This window comes from Rhinoderma darwinii, chromosome 6 (assembly GCF_050947455.1).
Source record: "Rhinoderma darwinii isolate aRhiDar2 chromosome 6, aRhiDar2.hap1, whole genome shotgun sequence".
NCBI lineage: Eukaryota > Metazoa > Chordata > Amphibia > Anura > Rhinodermatidae > Rhinoderma > Rhinoderma darwinii.
In genome coordinates, this window is record NC_134692.1 from 36,070,350 (window position 1) to 36,094,930 (window position 24,581).

Sequence of the window (24,581 nt, forward strand, 5' to 3'; positions counted from 1 at the left end):
CGTAGCCGACGACAAGATGGTGACGGCTCAGCAGCTGAGCCGGCGTCATCAGCAGTGGATGTCAGCTGTATGTTACAGCTGACATCCACCTGTAACGTCAGGAACCGGAGCTAGCTCCGATCCCTGCCATTAACGCCTTAGATGCAGTGATCGCTGCATCTTAGAGGTTGTTATCAGTTTACTGACACATATATGGCATGGCCATACCCGGGAGAACCCTTTTAACAATTTTTGGGGTGTGTGTCTCCAGGGGCACAAGCTGAGCATGACATATTTGCCACTGAAATGGCATATCTAGGGAAAAATTAAAATTTTCACTTTGCACCATCCACAGCGTAATCATTTATGGAAAAGACCTGTGGGGTGAAAATGCTCACTACATTCCTTAAAAAATTCCTTGAGGGGTGTAGTTTCCAAAATAGGGTCACTTCTCATGGGTTTCTTTTATTACTTCACATCAGAGCCCTGAAATTGTGAACCAATACTTTGTAAATCACCAAATTAGGCCTCGATTTTACATGGTACTCTTTCACTCCTGAGCCTGGTCGAATGTTCAGGTAAAAGATTAGGGCCACATGTAGGGTGTTTCTAAAACCGGGAAATACAGCATAATAATAAGAGAGCTGTCTTGTTATGGTGGCACAAGATATTGGCATATCTATGGAAATAATCCCATTTTCACTCTGCAACATCGAGTGCACACTAATTTCTGAAAAACACCTGCGGGGTTAACATTCTCACTACACCCCTAGGTGAATACCTTGAGGGGTCACTTCTGGGAGGTTGCCACTGTTTTGTTCCCACAGGGGCTTTGCAAATGTGACATAGCGACCAGAAACCAATCCAGCAAAATCTACACTCCAAAAGCTAAATGGCGCTCCTTCCCTTCTGAGCCCTACTGGGTGCCCAAACAGCAGTTTATGACCACAAATGGGGTATTGCCGTACTTGGGAGAAATTGCTTTACAAATGTTGGGGTTCTTTTTTTCCTTTATTTGTTGAGAAAATGAAAAATTTTGAGCTAAAGCTACGTCTTATTGAAGAAAAGGGATTGTTTTTATTTTAACTGCCCAATTCTAATAAATTCTATGAAACACCTGTGGGGTCAAAATGCTCACTATACCCCTAGATGAATTCCTCAAGGGGTGTAGTTTCCGAAATGCGGTCAGTTGTGGGGGGTTTCCACTGTTTTGTCCCCTCAGGGGCTAAATTTGAGCTCCAAAAGCCAAATGGCGCTCTTTCCCTTGCTGATGTCCAAACAGCCGTTTATGACCACATGTGGGTTGTTGTTTTACTCGGAAGAAATTTCTTTACAAATTTTACAGTGCCTTTGAGACTTTAGTCCTTGTGGAAATGAGAAAAAATTAGCTAAACCTACATTTTCTTTGAGAAAATGTTGATTTTCATTTTCACGGACTACTTCCAATAATTTCTGCGAAAAAACCTGTGCAGTCAAAATGCTCACTATACCCCTAGATAATTTCCTCAATGGGTTCAGTTTCTAAAATGGGGTCACTTGTAGAGGGTTTCCACTGTTTTGTCCCTTCAGGGGCTTTTCAAATGCGACATGGCCTCCGCAAACCATTCCTGCTAAATTTGAGCTCCAAAAGCCAAATGGCGCACTTTCCCTTCTCAGCCCTGCCGTGTGTCCAAACAGCCATTTATGACCACATATGGGGTGTTGTTTTACTCGGGAGAAATTGCTTTACAAATTTTGCAGTTCTTTTTTTTCCTTTAGACCTTGTAGAAATGAGAAAAAATTAGCTAACCCTACATTTTCTTTGAAAAAATGTAGGTTTTAATTTTCACTGCCTACTTCCAATAATTTCTGCAATAAACCTGGGGGGGGGAGTCAAAATGCTCACTATACCTCTAGATAATTTCCTTGAGGGGTGTAGTTTCGCAAATGTGGTCATTTGTGGGGGGTTTCCACAGTTTTGGCACCGCAAGAGCCCTTCAAACCTGACATGGTGCCTAAAATCTATTCTTAAAAAGAAGGCCCCAAAATCCGCTAGTTGCTCCTTTGCTTCTGAGGCCGGTGCTTTAGTCCATTAGCACACTAGGGCCACATGTGGAATATTTCCTAAAACTGCAGAATCCGGGCAATAAATATTGAGTTGCATTTCTCTGGTAAAACTGTCTGTGTTACAACAAAAAATATGGATGAAAAATGAATTTCTGCAACAAAAAAAAAGAAATTTGCAAATTTCACCTCTACATTGCTTTAATTCCTGTGAAACGTCTAAAAAGTTAAGAAACTTTCTATATGCTGTTTTGAATACTTTGAGGGGGGAAGCTTTTAAAATGGGGTGACTTATTAGGGGTTTCTATATATAAGGCCCTCAAAGCCACTTCACAACTAAACTGGCCCATGTAAAAATAGCCTTCTGAAATTTTATTGAAAATGTGGGAAATTTCTGCTAAAGTTCTAAGCCTTGTGACGTCCTAGAAAAATAAAAGGACATTCAAAAAACGATGCCAATCTAAAGTAGACATATGGGGGATGTTAATTAGTAACAATTTTGTGTGGTATAACTGCCTATCTTACAAGCAGATACATTTAAATTTAGAAAAATATTTTGCCAAATTTTTGTGTTTTTCACAATTAAATACTAAATGTATCGAGAAAATGTTGCCAGTAACATAAAGTCCAATGTGTCACGAGAAAAACATCTCAGAATCGCTTGGATAGGTAAAAGCATTCCAGAGTTATTACCACATAAAGTGACACGTCAGATTTGAAAAATGAGGCTCTGTCGGGAAGGTCAAAAGAGGCCAAAGAGGGAAGGGGTTAATGCTTTATTTATATGAGAATGAGGATTACTGTATAAATATACATGGAGACAACCCTTTTCTTTATGCCCTACTAGGGAATATGGACATCTGTCTATGAGCCCCTCCATGAGCCACAGCTGACAGTCACTCACATTTAGCAACCCTCACTCTGGTGGACACAGCTGCCAATGATTTACATGGTCAGCCATTAATTTGAATGCGGGAAATGCGTGTTTGCCCAGAGTTGCCCTTTGTGGTCATAGCTGATCACCAGAGGTTTCTGAAGCAAAACTTATAGCGGTCATCTGGCTTAATTGTAAAATATTTATACACACACACGCAATGATACCTGTTAAGGAGTGGGATATATAAGGCAACAAGTGGTCAGTCAGTTCTTGAATTTCAAATATTCAAGTATAAGGATTTTAGCGACTTTGACAAGAGCTAAATTGTGATGGCTAAACTACTGGGTCAGATCATCTCCAAAACGGTAGGTAAAGTGGTCCAAGGAAGTACAATCCATGAACTGGCACCAGGGTCACAGCACCCAAGGCCCATTGATGCACTTAGGGACCGAAGGCTAGCCGCTTTGGTTCGATCCCTACAGAAGAGCTACTATAGCATAGATTGTTGGATATGATTCCATGGTGTTAGAACATAGTGCATCGCAGCTTGCTGTGTAACCGCAGACTGGTCAGAGTACCAATGCTGACCCCAGTCCACTGCTGAAAGCCTACAATGGGCATGTGAGCATCTGAACTGGACAATAAAGCAATGGAAGAAGGTGGCCTGGTTTTATGAATCATGTTTTATTTTACATCATTTTGACTGCCGGGTGCGTCACCTGGGAATAAATGACACCAAGATGCACTATGGGAAAAAGGCAAGCTGGTGGAGACAGTTTGATTGCCTGGGCAATGTTCTGCTGGGAAAACTTGGATCTTGACTTTCATGTGGATGTTACTTTGACACGTACCACCTATCTAAACATTGTTGCAGACCAAGTACACCCCTTCATGACAGGGATATTCCTTAATAGCAGTGGCCTCTTTTAGAAGGGTAATGCTTCTTGCCAAAATAGAACATTTTTCAGGAATGGTTTGAGGAACATGATAGAAATCAAGGTGTTGACGGCCTCCAAATTCCCTAGATCTAAATCCGATTGTGCATTTGTAGGCCCCACCTCACAGCTTACAGGACTTAAAGGATCTGCTGCTAATGTCTTGGTGCCAGATACCACAGGGCACCTTCATAGTTCTTAAGGAGTCCGTGTCTCGACGGGTCAGAGCTGTTTTGGTAGCATGAGTGAGACCTACACAATATTAGGCAGATGGTTTTAATATTCGAGCTGAATGATGCATAAATGCATACATATATATACAGTATGTCAGATTGTACATATGTGTCATATTTATAATTTGAACTTTAGATTTTATATTTTCAAATCTCCAGTGCCTTTTCAACTTTACCTTTTACCTTTCAGCAATTTTGGTTGAGCTGGAACAAAATATTTTTACTTAGTTTCATGAATAAAGGTGTCACATTCCTCCTTTAGTTGTGTATGAAAGCATTATAACTGTGCTATATTATAAGATTCTGACTCAGAAACTGAGAAAATGCCAAAATTGGTGTGAAAGTCAATGACATTGCCAAAATCCTACAACGTTTCACAATTACATTTCAAAATAATTGATGAAGGGAACCATGGATCGCCCAGGTACTAATACACAATTCATTTATCTCTTTATTTGCATACTGAGATTTGGACATGAAAGAAGTCCCTTTCCATTATCATGTTCTGGCTAATTATCACATACCAAATTTTCCTTTCATATCATTAAAGGTGATGAAAAGAGTATGATGTCATCAGCAGGAGAGAATTTCCTATTTCCTGGACTATGTTGTTCTTTCCCTCTTCCTACCCTGCTGCAGTGACTACTCCAAAATAATATTTTCCTACCTCCCACTTACACATGTGTTTTGTTTTACTATCTCACATATACAACACTGACATCATGTGGGCACATGCAAAAACACAACTGTACACATGTATGACAAAAGCACCATTATCTTTTGATAAGAGATATATTTATTTATATAAGATGAATACAATTGAATAGTTTAAATTGTATCTGTCACCAATTTTCGGGGTATAATCAACATTAGTTTATGATAAATATTCCCTTGTGGGCAGACAGGTAAATTATATCTTTAACTTTTTTGGTGTCTCTTCAGGCGATTTTTCCAGTAACTTTTACATTAAAGTGAATTAGTCTGAAGGGTTGCCTTCCGTCTGAATGAGTCTAAAGGCTGGTACTGCAGTATGGGCTCTGACCAATCAGAATCAGCTAAGTAAGTCAGGTGACATGACTGACCAATCAGCTGCTCAAGCCTGTATTTTAAGAGAACTGGACAAGGAAAGAACCCCCAATGAATATTCATGAGCAGCCATTTTATTAAGATACATAGATGCAATTCAGAGCTGCAGTGTAAGATACTGGAAGAAAGTCAGAATCACATATTTATCGTCTGAATTAATGACCAAAGTGAAAAAAAACAAAACTGAATTTCGATGACGGACGCTATTTAAGGGACACTGAAACAACTGGTAGACAATCAGGTGAATGAGTATTTATGTGCAAATAGGATCATGTTTGATATCCTATATCATGCATGACCAGTACAGAAGTCACATTCCAGACACCTGTGGGTACAAAATGTTTGGGATCTTAGGCCCTTTGCATCAATATGACCATACCCATAGTAAAGTTCCCCTATGTAAAGAAAACCCCAAATTATCAAATAACAGTCCTATACAGTGCTCAAATGATATTGCTATGCTGTTTTCATGTACTACAGTACCCAAGCAATACTTCCATCTAATTCCCACTTAAAAGGGCAACACAGTGATCAAAAATACTTTAATACAGCATCTAGAACCATAACATGCCCAAATAATGCCACAATACAGTGCCCACAATGCACGAGAAAGCACTTGTCATTCATTTAGTAAACAATGTAAGTTGACACTTCTGAATAAAATTGTGTTAGGACCACATCCCCTTTTTTGAAAGTAGGGAAGGAAAAGATAACTACGATTAATGCTAGGGCTACAAGGCGGCACAGGTTAAGCGGCCAAAGATCACTGTGTGCCCCTGCGTGCATCGCATGTAATTAAAGTAAATGTGGCCACGTTGCGACCCGCGGACTGCTGCGACCACGACCCGACAGTCACAAGAAATCTAGCAACGTGGCTTCAATTATGTGTGGTGCACGCAGGGGCACAAAGCGGTCTTTGGCCATACAACCAGTGAGGAGGCCAAAGTTGCCGTGTAGCCCTAGCCTAAATGATGAAACTTGTACTGTTACATTTATTAACCCCTTAACGACATGTCACGTACTGGTACACGGTAGCCGTTAAGGCAGGGGTCAGGAACCTTTTTGGCTAAGAGAGCCGTAAACGCCACATATTTTGAAATATAATTCCGCGAGAGCCGTACAATATGTTTAAAGGGCCATTGACAGATCAATCGCTCCAATGTTCACTTAGTACAGCAAGGAATGCTCCTCCCTGCTGTATAAAGCCACAACTGGACTGAAACAATGGTAATTAGCAGTAAAAAAATTAAATAAATAACTTACATTGTGAGCTTGCGATGCATGACATCAGTCCAGCAGTCTGGCTTCTTCTTTTTCCTGCGCATGACTGGAAGCTGGCATTCTTCCCACCTGATGTTGAGAGAATGCCAGCTTTGAGGCATTCGCAGAAGAAAGAAGCTGGAATGTTGGACATGTCACACAACGCATTGTCAGTTATGTCAATTATCTATTTTATTATTTTACAGCGAATTATTGTTTAGGTCCAGCGGTGGCTTAGTGCAGCAGAGAGGAACACTCCTTTGTGTACTAAGTGACCGCTGGAGCAATTGTATCTGTCAGTGTCATGTTCATCGCGCCAACACTGAAGAATGAAGTACAATTTTCAGTGCTTCATTCCTCAGTGTGAATAGGAGCCTAAGTGTGCCAAAAATCTAGTTTCTCTGAGAATAAGACAGTCTTATATTACTGTCACCCAAAAACGTGGGGTGTCTTAGAAAACACCTGGTGGAAGCGGTGGGCTTCTAACAGTAGAGGACCACCACTAATGTCACAGTCCCATCACTGCTATCCGCTGCCTGTATACCGCTGCCTGGAATAGTGGAGGCTGCAGCGCTGGCTGTGATAGGATTGTGCAAGATGTCACATCCTATCACCTCCACCGCAATCCTGGAAAGCACCGGGGTGTCACTGCCTTAAGTGCTGTATACAGGCATCAGTTAGCGGTGATTGGCCTGTGACACTATTAGGCTGCTTTCACACTGTTTTTTTTTTTTTTAAATATGCGCTGATTTTATCTGCTATCCATAGAAGTCTATGGAGACTTGCGGATTCTGCATCCATGCCACAGTTGCAGAATCTGCTGCGATTCAACCTATTGCAGTGTCCTATATTTGGCGGAACTCCCATAGACTTCTACGGGGCTGCAGATTGCATTCCCGTAAATATAAATAAGCATCAGCATAATGCAGTGAAATCTGCATAGAGAAAATTTTGATTACGGCAGATGTTATCTGCCGCTGATTCAGCGACAGATAAAATCTGTTCTACAGTGTGAACATAGCCATTTCCCCAAATAAAACCTCTCCCTCAGGACTCCCCTGGAATTAAAGGACTTCTGCCACCTATATTTCATGCTTGGGGGCTTTTAAATCATCTCTTGGGGGTATAAGAAACTGATTTAAAGCCCCCCAAGAGTGAACTAGCAGCGATCGGTACCTGCCGAATATGTATTTATATTCGTTGTGCTCTGCAGCTCCGACTACCGGGTTGATCCCTGCATCTTACGTCACGCTGCTCCCTCTCTCTCCATAGAGGTAAATGGAATCTGCTGGCAGCGTATGCGCACCAGTGGCAGCACAACGTAAGATGCACGGTTCAACGCGGAAGTAAGAGCTGCGGAGCACAACGAATATAAATGGAGGGGGTTATGAAGCTCATGTCTGCGAGCCAGATACGGCCATCAAAAGAGCCATATCTGGCTCGCGAGCCATAGGTTCCCGACCCCTGCGTTAAGGGGACGTATGGAGCGGGCTTACGGGCTGAGCTCGCTCCATACACAGTGGGTGACGGCTGTGTAACACATCCGACACCTCATTGCAACGGACTGAATCAAAGATCACTTTGACTCCGCCTGTTTAAAACCTTACTTACCGCTGTAAATCGCGACCGCAGCATTTAAATTGTTAGAATCAGGGGGGCGCCCCCTCAAATACGCCATTGCGCCCCCCACGGCACGATCGGCCGTTTACAGTGGTTGTTATGGCAGTCTGAGGGCCTAATAAAGGCCCCCAGGTCTGCCATGTTTGTATATCATGCAAGCAATACAACGATCGCTGCTTCAAGTCTTCAAGGGGGACTAGCAAAAAAAGTAAAAAACTGTTTATCATGCAAACGATTCAAGCGATTTGTATATCATTTGTATATTATGGATCTCTGCTTCAAGTCTCCTAGGGGGACTAGTAAAAAAAGTAAAAAACAGTTTAATAAAGATTTTTATAATGTTCCAAAAAATATATATATTAAAAGTAAAAAAAAAACAACCTTCTCCCATGTTTTCTCGAAAGAAATTTTACAAAAAATAAAAGTTAACATAACTGGTATCGCCGCGTCCGTAAAAGTCCGATCTGCCAAAATATAGTGTTGTTTAACCCGCTCGGTGAACGATGTAAAAAAATATATAAAACATGCAAATTGCTGTTTTTTTGGTCACCTTAGCTCTATAAAAAAAAGGAAGAAAAAGTGAACAAAAAGTCGCTTGTACCCCAAAATGGTATTAGTGAAAACTACAGCTCACCCCACAAAATTTAAGCCCTCAGACCTCTAAATTGATGGAAAAGGAAAAAAGTTATGGCTCTCAGAATATGGCAACACAAAACATTTTTTTTTAGCCAATAGTTTTATTTTTTTAAAAGTGGTAAAACATAAAACAAAACATATAAATTTGGTACCGACGTAATCGTATCAACCTGTAGAATAAGGTGAATATGTCATTTTTACCGCCTGATGGACGCCGTAAAAACAAAACCTCCAAAAATATACTGCAATACATAGTGCAAGCGATCCAAGGATGGCTGATTCAAGTTTCCTAGGGAGACTAATAATAAAAAGCTGTTAAAGAAAGTTTTTTTATGTACAAAAAATATATAAAAATTTCAGAAAACCCTCCTTTTCCCAAAAAGCATAATTGGTATCGCCGTGTCTGTTAAAGTCCAAACTATTCGAATATCACAGTTTTTAATCCGCACGGTGAACGCCGTAAATAAACAAATAAATTCCAGAATCACTTTTTTTTGGTCACCTCATCTTCCACAATGAAATGGAATAAAAAGTGATCAAAAAGTCTTTTGTACCCCAAAATGGTACCAATAGAAACAAAAGCTCGTCCCGCAAAAGTAAGGCTGGGTTCACACGACCTATTTTCAGACGTAAACGAGGCGTATTATGCCTCGTTTTACGTCTGAAAATAGGGCTACAATACGTCGGCAAACATCTGCCCATTCATTTGAATGGGTTTGCCGACGTACTGTGCAGACAACCTGTCATTTACGCGTCGTCGTTTGACAGCTGTCAAACGACGACGCGTAAATGGACTGCCTCGGCAAAGAAGAGCAGGGCACTTCTTTGCCACGTAATTTGAGCTGTTCTTCATTGAACTCAATGAAGCACAGCTCAAGATTTATGAGCGTCTCAGACGCCTCGTAAATTACGAGGAGGAGCATTTACGTGTGAAACGAGGCAGCTGTAAACAGTCTGTCTTTTCACACGTAAATGCCTCTCATCGTGTGAACATACCCTAAGTCATCATATGCGTAAGAAAAATAAAAAAGTTATGGCTCTCAGAAAGTGGTGACATAAAACTATTTTGTGTTGTAACAATTCGATTTTTCCTTGTAAAAGCAGTAAAACATAAAGAAACAATATAAATTTGGTATCAGCGTAATTATATTGACCCACAGAATAAAGTTAAGATGTCACTTTTATTGCACGGTTAACGCTGCAAAAACGAAACCCAAAAAACAATGGAAAAATCACATTTTTTTTTCCCATTCCACCCCACAAATAATTTTTTGCCCGTTTTCCAGTACATTATATGGTACAATTTATGGTGCCATGAAAAACGACAATTCGTCCTGCAAAAAATTTGCCCCACTCGGCTTTATTGACGGAAAAAATTACAACTTTATGGCTTTTGGAAGGTGGGGAGGAAAAAGCGAAAATAAAAATCTGAAAAATGGCTGTGGTCGGAAGAAGTTAACAATAATTACAATATATTGGCTAAATACCAGTGCCACAAAGTGGCCAAAAAAGTGTACTATGTAGTGCGCAAATATTAACACCATACAATACAGTGTCATTTTATATTTTACAGTAGAGATATCAGTGTTATACAGAGCCCAACAGTGCTCAGATCCCAGGTTTTCAAGTCGGCCAATTCTGATGAAGCAAGGAATTCTAGTTAGTTCTAGTTGGTTAATGTATTGCTACTTCTATATTCCAGTCCTGGATATAAAATGCTTCAATACCAGAACTGGCTTCAAACAGCCAACTTAAAAAAAATCAAAATATAGCAAAATGTGGGAAAAAAAACAACCATACAGAATTATAGCGTTAGGCCACGTTCAGACGTGGCGGAATTGCTGTTGAATTCTGCTGCGGACAGTCCACAGTGGAATTCTGCAGCAGCCGTTTTTTACATTTGTTTCTATACATTCTTAGGAAACTTAGTTCAGACGTTGCGGTAAATAACTGTGGAAATTAGGCTGCGGAGCAGAATTTTCCCTCCGCAGCATGCACATTATGTTGCGGAGAAGAAGCGGAATTTCACTGCGGATTTCAGCTTTTGCAATGCAAAAACTGAAATCTGTGGCAAGTCCGCTGTGATATCTGCAATGTCTGAATTACCTGTCAAATATGCAAATATTGGTGCAGATTCGTTACGTAATTGCCCCGAATCTGCACCAACATATGCAGCAGAAAAATTCTGCCATGTCTGAACGTGGCTGTAAGAACTTTACTGTGCTGTTGTTAATCCGATTATCCATCCATTATCTAGTCATTCCCCTTCCCGTATCTGGTCACTGTCCATGACACATGGAGAGGCCAATGATTCCCATAAAATCATCACAGTCAACTCCTGCTGCTAAGAAAATTCTAATGATCTGATTTTCTAAGTTAGTTCTATCCATATCAGCTTCAAAACTGAGCCTTTTCTCGAGCCTTTTTGCTCCATAAAGTGAATTTAAAGTATCCTGCTTATTCAGCGTCTGCACGTAACTTAATTTGGTGCTTTGCACACCCGAAAATGTAGTCATTAACCCAGGGGCGTAGCTAGAGGCTCATGGGCCCCGATGCAAAAATTCTTACTGGGCCCCCCCCCCCCCCGCAAACTTCTCATGGCCGACGGTCCGCAGCTTTCAGCTGCATCGCTGGGTCTCCTAAGTGACCCAACAATGCAGCACTAGCAGCCGGGGGCGTCACGAAGGCTGGGTTCACACACACTATTTACGGTCGTAATTCGGGCGTTTTAGCATTGAATTACGTCCGAAAATGCGGCTCAAAAGCGTCGGCAAACATCTGCCCATTCATTTGAATGGGTCTTACGATGTTCTGTGCCGACGGTCATTTTTTTTACGCGCCGCTGTCAAAAGGCGGCGCGTAAAAAAGACGCCCGCGTCAAAAAAGTGCCTGTCACTTCTTCAGACGTAAATAGAGCCGTTTTCCATGGACTCCATGGAAAACCAGCTTCAATTACTTCCGTAATGGAAGCAGCAAAAGACGCCTGCACATGCCATTACGGCTGAAATTACGGTGCTGTTTTCTCCTGAAAACAGCACCGTAATTTCAGCCATAACAGACGCTGCCGTGTGAACATACCCTCAGGGCTTAAAATGTCAGGGAAATAGCTCCAATACATATGTGTCCGCCCCAAAAAAAGTGTGTATATGAGACAGCATAGCATATCTATAGCACTACGACCCTATAAACTATGGATAGGATTAGATACATTGGCTCAGCAGACAGTATCACACATGATAGGATTAGATAGTGGCTCAGAAGGCAGTATCACACATGATAGGATTAGATACAGTGGCTCAGCAGACAGTATCACACATGATAGGATTAGATACAGTGGCTCAGCAGACAGTATCACACATGATAGGATTAGATACAGTGGCTCAGCAGACAGTACCACACATGATAGGATTAGATACAGTGGCTCAGAAGGCAGTATCACACATGATAGGATTAGATACAGTGGCTCAGAAGGCAGTATCACACATGATAGGATTAGATACAGTGGCTCAGAAGGCAGTATCACACATGATAGGATTAGATACAGTGGCTCAGAAGGCAGTATCACACATGATAGGATTAGATACAGTGGCCCAGCAGACAGTATCACACATGATAGGATTAGATACAGTGGCTCAGCAGACAGTACCACACATGATAGGATTAGATACAGTGGCTCAGAAGGCAGTATCACACATGATAGGATTAGATACAGTGGCCCAGCAGACAGTATCACACATGATAGGATTAGATACAGTGGCTCAGCAGACAGTACCACACATGATAGGATTAGATACAGTGGCTCAGAAGGCAGTATCACACATGATAGGATTAGATACAGTGGCTCAGCAGACAGTATCACACATGATCGGATTAGATATAGGGCCCAGAAGACAGTATCACACAAGATACGATTAGATACAGGGCCCAGCAGACAGTATCACACATGATTGGATTAGATACACAGCTCAGCAGACTGTATCACACATGATAGTATTAGATACAGGGCCCAGCTCGCTGACATTGCGGCTCCAGCGCTGGACCCAGGAAAGGTAAGAATAATAATTTTGCTTCTTTATGTGTTACTGATTATTTTTGTGTGTTTGTTTACAGGTTCGGTTGTTGGACTTCGGATACGAGGACTTCAATGACGGCGTTTTTTTTATTCTCAATAAAATGGTTAATGAGGGTTGTTTTTTTATTTCAATAAAATATTTTTTCTATGTGCTTGTATCTTTTTAAACTTTATTATCACCGCCTTAGTAATGGCCGCCGGCTGATTGACAACCTCCATTACTAAGGCGGGGCTTAATGTTAGCCGGTGCAGAGGCCAACACTAACCCCCATTATTACCCCGGTACCCACCGCCACCAGGAGTACTGGGAAGAGCCGGGTACGAACCAGTACCCGACCATCTGTAGTGACGGGCAGGCACCGGGGTGGCCGCAGGCTGGTAGTATTAGGCTGGGGAAGGCCAAAAACAGTGGCCCTTCCCACCCTTGTAATGCTTCCTGCTGCTGCTGTGTTGTATCTGGCTGGTTATGAAAATTGGGGGGGACCCGACATCGTTCTTTCCAATTTTTTATTTTTTTTTAAATGACGTGGGGTCCCCCCCATTTTTCATAACCAGCCAGATACAATAAAGCAGCAGCAGCCTAGCATCACCAGGGTAGTAGGGGCCACTGTATCTGGCCTTTCCCCTCCTGATACCAGCCTGCGACCACCCCAGTGGCCGACCATCACTACAAATGGTCAAGTACTGGATCGTACCCGGCTCTTCCCAGCACCCCTGGGTGCCGGGGTAATAAAGGGGGTTAGTGTTAGCCTCTGCATCGGCTAACACTAAGCCCCGCCTTAGTAATGGATGCTGTCAATCAGCCGGCGGCCATTACTAAGGCGGTGATAATAAAGTTTAAAAAAAAACACAAAGACATAGAAAAAATATTTTATTGAAATAAAAAAATAAAAACACACAACCCTCATTAACCATTTTATTAATAAAAAAAAAAAGCTGTCATCGAAGTAGTCCTGGAATCCCTGTAGTCCAACGACCGAACCTGTAAGAAAACACACAAAAAACGATTAGTAACACGTGTTAGGGTATGTGCACACACACTAATTACGTCCGTAATTGACGGACGTATTTCGGCCGCAAGTACCGGACCGAACACAGTGCAAGGAGCCGGGCTCCTAGCGTCGCACTTATGTACGATGCTAGCAGGACAACTGTCCCGTACTGAAAACATGATTACACTACGGGACAGTTGTCCTGCAGCGAGGCAGGGACTCCTAGCGTCGTACATAAGTATGATGCTAGGAGCCCGGCTCCCTGCACTGTGTTCGGTCCGGGACTTGCGGCCGAAATACGTCCGTCAATTACGGACGTAATTAGTGTCTGTGCACATACCCTAAGGCTTAGATACAGGGCCCATGTGTGATACTGTCTGTGGGACCCTGTATCTAAGCCTACCACAACGTAGGCTTAGATACAGGGTCCAGCAGACAGTAATCTTATACAGTATAAGATTACTGTGTGCTGGGGCCCTGTATCTAAACCTAGTGTGGTAGGCTTAGATACAGGGCCCAGCAGACAGGATCACACATGGGCCATGTATCTAAGCCTACCATGTGATTGGCTTAGATAAAGGGCCCAGCAGACAGGATCACACAATCTGTGATCCTGTCTCATGGGCCCCCTAAGCCTGCTACATCGTAGGCTTAGGGGTTGTGCAGTCCCTAAACATTGATGGCCTATCCTCAGGATAGGCCATCAATAGCTGATGTGTCGCCCGGGACCCGCAAATCAGCTGTTTTGAAGGGGACGCAGCACTCGTACGAGAGCTTCTCCCCTTCATTTCACTACTTGCTCACACTGTGAATCGCCGACACCGATTCACAGTGTGACCGGAATGAAGGGGAGCAGCTCTCGTACGAGTGCTGCGGCCCCTTCAAAACAGCTGATTGGCGGGTCCCGGGAGTCGGACCCCGCCAGTCAGGGCTAAGCTTACCTTCCTCTTCGGCCGCGGCGGGAGTTCTGTAGTCTCGATGCTGTGCGCGGCGGCATAGCGCTGTGACGTCATGCGCTGCGCACAGCGCCTGACATCAGGACCTCCGCTGCCATCCGGAACCAGGAAGGTAAGTAAAGTATGTTACTATAGTAACAGGGGCCCGCGGCCCGAGTTACTATAGTAACTTTTTATTGATGTGGTGCGGGGGGCCGTGGGCCCCCCTGGCTTCGGGGCCCGGTCGCAATTGCGACCGCTGCGACCCCTATAGCTACGCCAGTGCATTAACCACTGTGCCTAAATGTAAGGTGCTGAGGGTTAATTATCTTCTCCCAGATCTAAAAGGGTTAAAGGGGTTTATATATAAAATATATTTTTTTGTCTAGAGCAGTAAAATACAATTGTATCCGTTATCAGTATCAATATCCTGGGCTCATCCTGCGAGTCTTTTTGTTCAAAACTATTACGTTTTTTGTCCTATAATTGTCTCTTACTCAGGAAAAAAACATTTTCTCACACAAAATAAATCAGTCTGTTTAATATTGTAGATTTATGAAGAGTTCCTATGTTTTTGCAATTTTATTGAAACCATATATATAGAAGCCTAATAAAATATATTCTCGCCGGATAAAAATACAGCAGAAGATTTTGCTTTATGAGCGTGCTATAATTTTTATGTCCAGAATTGTCTGGGTTTATTAGGACTATACATATTGAAGCATCTGTATTTAAAATATTCTGTGTGTGGTGTAGGCTTGGCTTCTGATTTGCAGGGTATCAGCTTTAAGTTTTCTATAATATTTAGCGATTGGCCACTGCATTAGGATTTTTCTTGAGGTAAATAATAGCGGCTTGTAATGTTTGAACCCATAAAGGGTTCCAGCCTTAAGTATTTTTTCTGCCTCAATACTTACTGCCCCTATAATCATGGTTCCATGCACACTAATATTTCCTCTGATACAGTATGATCAATGCTGTGGAAAAACATTTATTATATTTCTTTCAGCTACTTAGAGACATTACTGAATTATGGCTGTGGCGGAATGAATCTTCCGCGCATTCCCCCTTCATTTGACGTTTTTACAATCTTCATTTCAGCTCTACCACCACTGAGCTTGAGAAAAGGCAGAGACCTTTCTCTAATGTGTGCCACAGGGGCGAAACCAACCTCAGGTGCTTTCCTTTCATAGCCTGCCCTGAGCACCTCACATGTCATGGATTTTTATTCAGTCATAGATGCCATCTGCAGAGCAGAGATGACAGCACAATAAAGGCGGCCATGACTTTAGCAAGATTGGAAATTATATTTCTTGAACGAGTGCTTAGCAAATTTGGGTTTCTTGAGTGGAAAGGTGTAGGAGACGTGTACGGAGAAGAATAGGGTTTTGTTTGAGAAAATGAAAACGAATTCAAAAATAATAATGAAATGTGCTGGTCTTATAGTGTGTGCTAGGCGTTGTGGTAAGCAATGTGTTATATGTTACAATATTCAATACACAATATCTAACTTTGGAATTAATTTTAGCTAAAACAGGCTCTAAATCTTCAATGTACAAAATGTTCTTTCTTTTAGGCATTCTGAACTAATAAAAATAGGACAACATTAAAGAGGTCCTTTGTCCTTTAGTAGTAGTAAAAGGGGTTGTCCACTACCGGGCAACTGATGACCTATCCACCACATAGGTCATCAGTGTATGATCGGTCCAGGTCCGACACCCAGACCCCGAACTGCTCAGCTGCTGTGGCTTCCTTTGGGTACCGGACGTCCATGCCGGAAGCAGGTGGCTCCAGTCATGGAATAGCGGCCGAGCACATACTGTGCAATGAAATCCTGTACCCGCAGGCAGCCATCACAGTTGATTGGTGCGGGGTACGGTTGTCAGACCCGCACCGATCATGTTCACACCTGCATTGCATAATCCGTTACTCTGATCCATCTTTAGATCAGAATAAGGATAAAAACGGAATCGTTAAAAATCCTATTGAAGTCAAAATAACGGATGTAAATGGATTACAATCCGTTTGTATCCATTTTACATTGACACCAGTGAGAAAAATAACCCATCCGTTACAAATCAATTTTTTTGAAAGGAGAAAAAGTCCTCCACTCTACACTTTTGTCTCCGTCAGAAAAATGGATGACTAACATAACGGACACAAACGGATGCAATTAAAGATCCCATTGATTTGAAACGTGATTTTTAACAGATCTATTTTTATCCATATTCTGATCTAAAAACAGAGTAACAGATTATACAACGCAAGAGTGAATTTAGCCTTAGCTCAGTTGCACACGACCAAGTGCGACTTGGCTGTTTTTCTCGCCATCCGCGTGGAACCCGATAGTTTTCACGGATTCATTCACTTTAGTGGGTGACTTTCTGATCCATGGAAAGATAGAACATGTCCTATCTTTCCACAGATCACGGACGAGACTTGGGTGGCACACACAGTCGTGTGCATTAGGGCTTATCCTCTTAAATCTAGTGTTACACAGAAACTTTTCACGTGACACACTGAAAAAATGTTGCACACTAATGGCGCATACTGTAACAGCGTAAAGCAGCCAAATCGAACATAGGCACGTTCACTTATAACACTGGGCCATTTCCACTATGGCATCATCACAGTTTGCCACAGCTGACATACACTATATGGCCAAAGGTATGTGGACACCTGACCATCACACCTATATGAGGTTGTTGGACATCCCATTCCAAAACTGTGGGCGTAAATTTGGAGTTGGACCATTTTCCTTGGCTGTAATATCCTCCACTCTTCTGGGAAGGCTTTCTACAAGATAAAAGAGTGTGTCTGTCAAAATTTGTCCCCATTCAGCCAAAAGAGCATTTGTGACGTCAGGCACTGATGTCGGATGAGAAGGTTTGGCTCACCATTGGCGTTCCAATTTAACACAAAGGGGTTTCTATGGGATAAGGTCATGACTTATGGACCGGTAGCCCTGCTCTGTGAGTTTGCACAGTCTTCTGCTTCGTTGCTGCGCTGTTGTTACTCCTAGATGCTTCCACTTCACAATAACAGCACTTACAGTTTACCGGGGCAGATTTAGCAGATCAAAAATGTCATGTTTAAAGTCACTGAGCTCTTCAATATAACTCATAGTACTAGCAAAGTTTTCTATGGCGATTACATGGCTGTGTGCTTAATTTTATACACCTGTTTGTAATAGATGTGGCTGAAACACCAGAAATCATTAATTAGGATGGGTGTCCACATACTTTTGGCCATATAGTGTAGATACACTATTTCCAGTTACTTTTACCTCAATTTTATTTTTTCCTTACATTGTTTTCTTTATCTACTGACCAATATCAGCCTAGGCAGAGAGAAAGACTCTGTGGTACTTCTGTCGTCTGAATGAATATAATGACATCCTTGTAAAAGTGACATTCTTTACGCTCCATTGCACTTTTGCGCACACAAGGGCAAATGCTTTATTACTAAATTGACCTGGGCCCAGTGACAGATCCTTTTTACACTATGTGACTTGGGTACATTGGCCCCCATCAAATCGTTTTGTTTACTAAGCACATTTATCGCCTATGTATAGGATAGGTGATAAATGTATGATCGTCGGGGTACCCACCCTTTGGGACTACCACCCATCAAAATCCTCCTTACTGCGATCGTGCAGTATGGAGGAACAGAGGTAAAGATATCGGTTCTAGTAATTGGTGGGAGTCCCAGTGGTAAGGGTCCCAGCGATCATACATTTATCCGCTATCGTGTGGATAGGTTTTAATTGTTCTTAGTGGAAAAACCCTTTAAAGGACAAAATCTCATAACCAACCCTGCAGTTATACAGAACATATACAAGTCTACTTTTATTTGCATTGTAAACTCTGCTGTTATCGTTGTGCACACACGCCTATATAGTGAATAACAAAAAACAGACTATTTGTAAATTACAGGGGTATTCTTATCTATTAATTTTATGGCATATGCTACACACACATATATATATATATATATATATATATATATATATATATATATATATACCGTATATATATATATATATATATATATATATTTTTTTTTTTTAAATGTCCTGTGATTTAAAGTGGTTGTTTAGTTTAGATAACCCATTTTTATAAGTCTTATTTGGAAGGGTGATCTTCTGTTCAGGATCCTTATCTCTTGGTCATAGTGGAGAGTGGTTACAAAGAGCGGCTACTACTCTGGAGGACCTTTCCTGTTCTGCATTACACACAAGCCATTGATTAGAATGGGTGCTGTCAGGCACGTATTTTCCACTAGGCACTGGTGGTGCAGTGCCTAGGGTGTCCAGCAGGGGGGGGGGGGGCGCTGCAGGATTTTTTAATTTTTGTATTCATTTCTAAAAAAAATAATATGTAACCTGACTGACCAGTGGTCGGGGGGGGGGGGTGGGCTAAACCAGAGCTCTTCAGACTGTAAAACACACCCTCTATTAAAGGATTGGCCAGAACTGCTCACATGAGCAGATGTGGCCAATCCGAGAGCAGTGGGAGTGTTTTAGACTCATAGTCCAAGAAACGCTGTGGGGAATGGATGGCACAGCAGGAGGGCACCGCACCAGGTTAGGTATGTATAAATGTGCTTTATCTTGTATAGCCTTTCAATTGTATCCGCGTCTCAGGAAGTGGATACAATTGAAAGCGTCGGCGAGGCAAGGGAACCAACAGTTCCCTTCTTCAATATCCAGAGCTTTTCTTGTGGCACAGGCGGCGCGATGACGGCATCACGATGCCTGCCGTCGCTTGAGCACGCCTGATCAGAAAAAAACCATGCCGGCATCAACAGAAAACGTAATTGTTGAGTCCCGCCGACGTTAGTAACTCCTAGCACAGATACTCCTTTGTATCTGAAGGAGTCCCCACACTAGGTTTATAGTGGCACATGCATCCGAGATGCGCCAAAATTCTGGCGCATCTCGGGTGATCCTGCGCCGCTTACAAGGCTTAGTAAACTAAGCTGTGACAACTCTAAGCTGTCATTTGTTAGTTTACATCACGTGGTGGCCGGTTACCTAATTTCATTGCCCTACTTTTAAAAGTAGGCCAATGAACTGAGGTAACCTGGGACCATGTGATGCCTACTACCCAATGATAGCTTAGAGCTATTACTGCTTAGTTTACTGTTACGGACTCAGCAAGGTAAGTATAATAATACCAAGGTAGAGGAAAAAATGATCCAGCGCTGATGGTGATTAAAAGGGAAAAGCAAGTCCCATATTTATTGAAGAAATCCTTAAAATCGAAAGGGAGACGCAGTCCCAAGGCAGGAGTAGTCAGGGTGTATACCCGAGCCTACGCGTTTCGAACGCAGTCTGCGTTCTTAATCATGGCAGGAGAGGTCAGATGGTCGGGTACTGGCTTGTACCCGACTCATCCCGGTACCCCGGGTAGCGGTGGGTAGCAGGTTAATTATGGGGGAGTTATTGTTAGCCTCTCCACCTGCTAACATTAGGCCCCACCTTAGTACTGGAAACTGTCAATTAGTCAGCCGCCATTACTAAGGTAGTAGTAAAAAGTTCAAACAAACAACAACACAGAATATTTTTTTATTGAAATAAAAACCTCCACACAACCCTCGTTAACCAATTTACTGACAATAAAAATGCTATCAATGAAGTAGTCATCAAATCCGACGTAGTCCAACAACCGAATCTGTATAAAAACCAACACAAAAAAAAGCCCATTAGTAACACATAAAAAAGCAACGCAATTATTATACATACCTATCCCGGCTCCAGTGCTGGAGCCGCAATGTCAGCGAGCTATGCTGTTTCTGGAACTTAAGTTATGGGGGGCATCATCACTAAAAGTACCTAGGGCAGCACCAACTCCAAATACGGCCCTGGGCACTGTGTAATACTTAATTATCCCTGTAGTGGTGCTGCAGAGAAATCAAAAACTTTCTGCTAGGATCCTTACATATTACATCTGATCATTGGGTTCCAGCAAGGGAACACTTTGTGATTAGCTTTTTGTTAAGGGACTCTTCTAACAAGTAGTCACTTTTCTGTTTCCCAAGTCCAAATATGTTCAAGCCTCTGCTAACAGAAGACACAGTGGGTGGGTGAAAACGTTGGATTGTCATGCTTTTGTGATGTAGCAACATTGTTGATCCCACAAGGACATGAGCAGTGCTAGCCCTTATGGTCCTAGCTGCCATCTTCTTTTTGAATTTTGGATTTTATGGAAAGTATTCCTTAATTTTTGAATAGCATTTTATGGGGTAACCAAGATTGTCTTAACTATTGACATTTTAAGAGATAGGTAAACAAAACACAATAAAATGTAAACTTACGAAATAGTATTCTATTAAACATTATTACAAGCAATCTTGAGGCTGGATAGTGGAGAGGATTGAGGGATAAGTAACCACATAACAGTAATATACATAAACATACCATGCATAGCAAAGCAGGCAAAATGGAAACTAATATTTTTCCATTCATACATGATCAACCATCTATGCAAAATTGCACATCAATTTTATGCAATGCCAATGCCACTAAGATATTAAAACACATTAACTGCATTATGCAAATTGAAGAAAATTATGTAGATTATGCAGATGTAAAAATTTAATCATTCTATTATGATACAGTAACAAGTTACAAGTAGAGCACTGGATCCACATTAGATTCTCTATATTATAAATATTATGTGAACGTTTTTATGTGAACCAATGTATATGTTTATAATAAAGAATGTAAGTAATATGTAACAAACTTTCAAAATTTATGATTAATTTTCTTACAAACTTTTTTTTTTTTTTTTAAATCATACTGGTTTTCTCATAGGGACAATACATTTACTACATACTACCAATACTCTGTATTCCACTGCTGGGACTGCATGCTGCACTGGGGACTGGATACATCCCCAAATTGTAACTGTAGGTATCACTGACTACCAGACCACAGATAACACATACATGATAACTCTGAGTACAGATAACGTAGTAGACGTTACCTGCAGTCCTACGTAACACCACAGATAAAACACAGTGATAACTCTCTGCGAACAGATAATGTAGTAGATGCACACACACACACACATGCACTCACGCACGCACGCACACACACACACACATACACACATACAGAGAAATATATTGGCACTTAGGCACACAAATACATGCACAGAGACATAAACACACATATTGGAACTTATACACATACAAACACAGACGCATATATACACACACAGACAAATAGACCCACACAGAGACATATATACACAGACACATTAACACACACATACAGAAGACAGATTCTGCATTTTTTGACTGCTTGTTTGAAAGCCATTGCTTCTTCCGATACCACCGTGTGTGTATAAACACCAGCAGGCATTTGCCCCCAAAAAAGGATCATATTTGAACCATTTTAAAATGCATATAAAATCAAACAGTGCATTGCATTTTTAAATAGCTGTTTCTTACCAACGGCTACTGTCCAGTTACCCATAGCCATATATGTTGCAGTAACTTTGACATTACTATTGCTGTCTTGACATTAGAGAGCTTGAAAGGGCTTGGATACAGTCCTAGAAAAGACCTCAGAGGGTCCTACACAACTTTTCAGGGTAATCGGGGCACTTTCAATTCTCAGAAAATTTATTTGGACTGAATTGAATCTGACGGCTGGTTTGACCAAGTCGGGCCCAAAAAGGATTTCGGGAAATTCACTCATCTCTACTCCTGAGCAGAGCCCAAAATTTAGACAACCGACCAGACCCCTGAATACCACAGGGGGTCATTAAATCTCCCACCCACTAACGATGAGATGGCTCTACTCATATTGTCCAAGTCTATACCACAAAGCTGACAAGTGAGTTTCAGAAAACAGAATGTATCAGCCTTAAAAAGGCTCTGTCACCAGATTATAAATGGCCTATCGCCTACATAATCCGATCGGCGCTGTGATGTAGATAACAACAGTGTTTTTTATTTTGAAAAACGATCATTTTTGAGCAAGTTATGAGCAATTTTAGATTTCGTTTCTTAATGCCCAACTGGGCGTGTTTTTACTTTTGACCAAGTGGGTGTTGTAAAGAAGTGTATGAGGCTGACCAATCAGTGACCAATCAGTGACATACACTTCTCATTGTTCCAGCCCAGCATGATCCACAGCACAGTGAGATTGTGCAGTGAAAGAAGCTAGGCTGGAACAATGAGAAGTGTAGGACACTGATTGGTCACTGATTGGTCAGCCTCATACACTTCTTTACAACACCCACTTGGTCAAAAGTAAAAACACGCCCAGTTGGGCATTAAGAAACTAAATCTAAAATTGCTCATAACTTGCTCAAAAATGATCGTTTTTCAAAATAAAAACCACTGCTGTTATCTACATTACAGCGCCGATCAGATTATATAGGAGATAGGGCACTTATAATCTGGTGACAGAGCCTCTTTAATGTCTCTGCCCTAGTGGCCGATGTGAATACTGGAATATTTCAGATTTTGTTTTTTATATATAGATAGCCACATAAACAATAAAAAACTGTTTTAAATAATATGTTATTTTCTGATGATACATTCCCTTTAGAATCACTTTGACAGACTAACTAAAATAAAGATATCAGTATGATATCCTAATACAGTTATACTCGTGGTTACAATGGCACCTACTAAACAACCTCCTATTGTCTTAAACAGAGGCCTTAAAAGAAAAGAATTCCTGGCTCTGTTGAGTATCAGCAGTTATCACATGACCTGTGATTGTCTTAGAAGGAAAGTTCCGTCTGAGCTTTCCATCGGAATGGAGCCCTGACAGACACCAACGGAAACCATAGGTTTCCGTTTCCATCACCATTGATTTCAATGGTAACGGATCCAGTGCCAATGGTTTCTGTTTGTCTCCGTTGTGCAAGGGTTCCGTCGTTTTGACGGAATCAATAGCGCGGTCGACTACGTTATTGATTCCTTCAAAACGACGGAACCCTTGCACAATGGAGACAAATGGAATCCAATTAAATCAATGGTGATGAACCGCAAACCTATAGTTTCTGTTTGTGTCTTTCAGGGCTCCGTACCGTCAGAAAGCTCAGACGGAATGTCGGAATGGAGCCCTAGCACAGTCGTGTATGGTGTCTAACTGGTAACTGCATAAGGCAGCCAAAGTACAGAAAATGTAAAGAAAAAAAATATATATAATGGTAAACTGATTTTCAACAGCTATTAGAAAAAAATCTTGGAAGACATTCATCTCTAATCTTTATAAGTACGACACTTCTAAACATACTATACAATATTTCCATGAAATAAGATGGGCTGATTGCCAAACTGCAGTTTCTGTGCAGATAAGCTGTGATTTCACCGTAAAGAATTGAAAAGTGAATGTGAAATATCCCTACGAGAATGTCATTATTGGTTTTATTAATAACTTAATTGACATTAAGGCAAGCGCTTCAACCCTTAATGTAGTTGATAGAATTACCAGACACTCCGAGCTAAGACGTTATTTTCCCTGAAGCTACAGTATTTGATGAGACTACATTTTCTTCCAAGTGTTCTATGCGAATAAAGGACACTAAATACTGGGTGTGAGAATAGTCACACTAAATCATTATAAATGCATTATAATAAAGATGTTATGAGCTATCATATATTAAACTCACTTTTCAAACTTGAAATGATCTACAAGTAGATTGTGAATTACATCCTGACACCAAAAATGGTAGGTAATGTAACCTTTACCTATGGTGAACCCAATCTGTTACTATTATACTATACTGAGCAAAGAAAAAAGAACAAGCCACCAATGTATGGAAAACATTTCACCTGCTTGGTTCAAGGGATTGTCTGCTTTGGATAATCCCTTAAAATGTAGCCCTTTAAAGTACCAGCAATCTAAGAGTAGAAGGTTCGGTGCCCAGTTCAGTGAGACAGCTTA

The 24,581-nt window shown here is 41.4% G+C and overlaps 1 long non-coding RNA gene across 1 annotated transcript in view; it reads right to left on the bottom strand.

Moving 5' to 3' along the window:
• The window catches only part of LOC142656254 (uncharacterized), a 226,358-nt gene extending 211,632 nt beyond the window's left edge, over positions 1 to 14,726 (bottom strand). Inside the window, exon 1 of the long non-coding RNA XR_012849635.1 lies at positions 14,675 to 14,726. This is a non-coding gene — a long non-coding RNA (uncharacterized LOC142656254). The remainder of the gene's footprint in view (positions 1 to 14,674) is intronic.
• Positions 14,727 to 24,581: the final 9,855 nt, after the last annotated feature.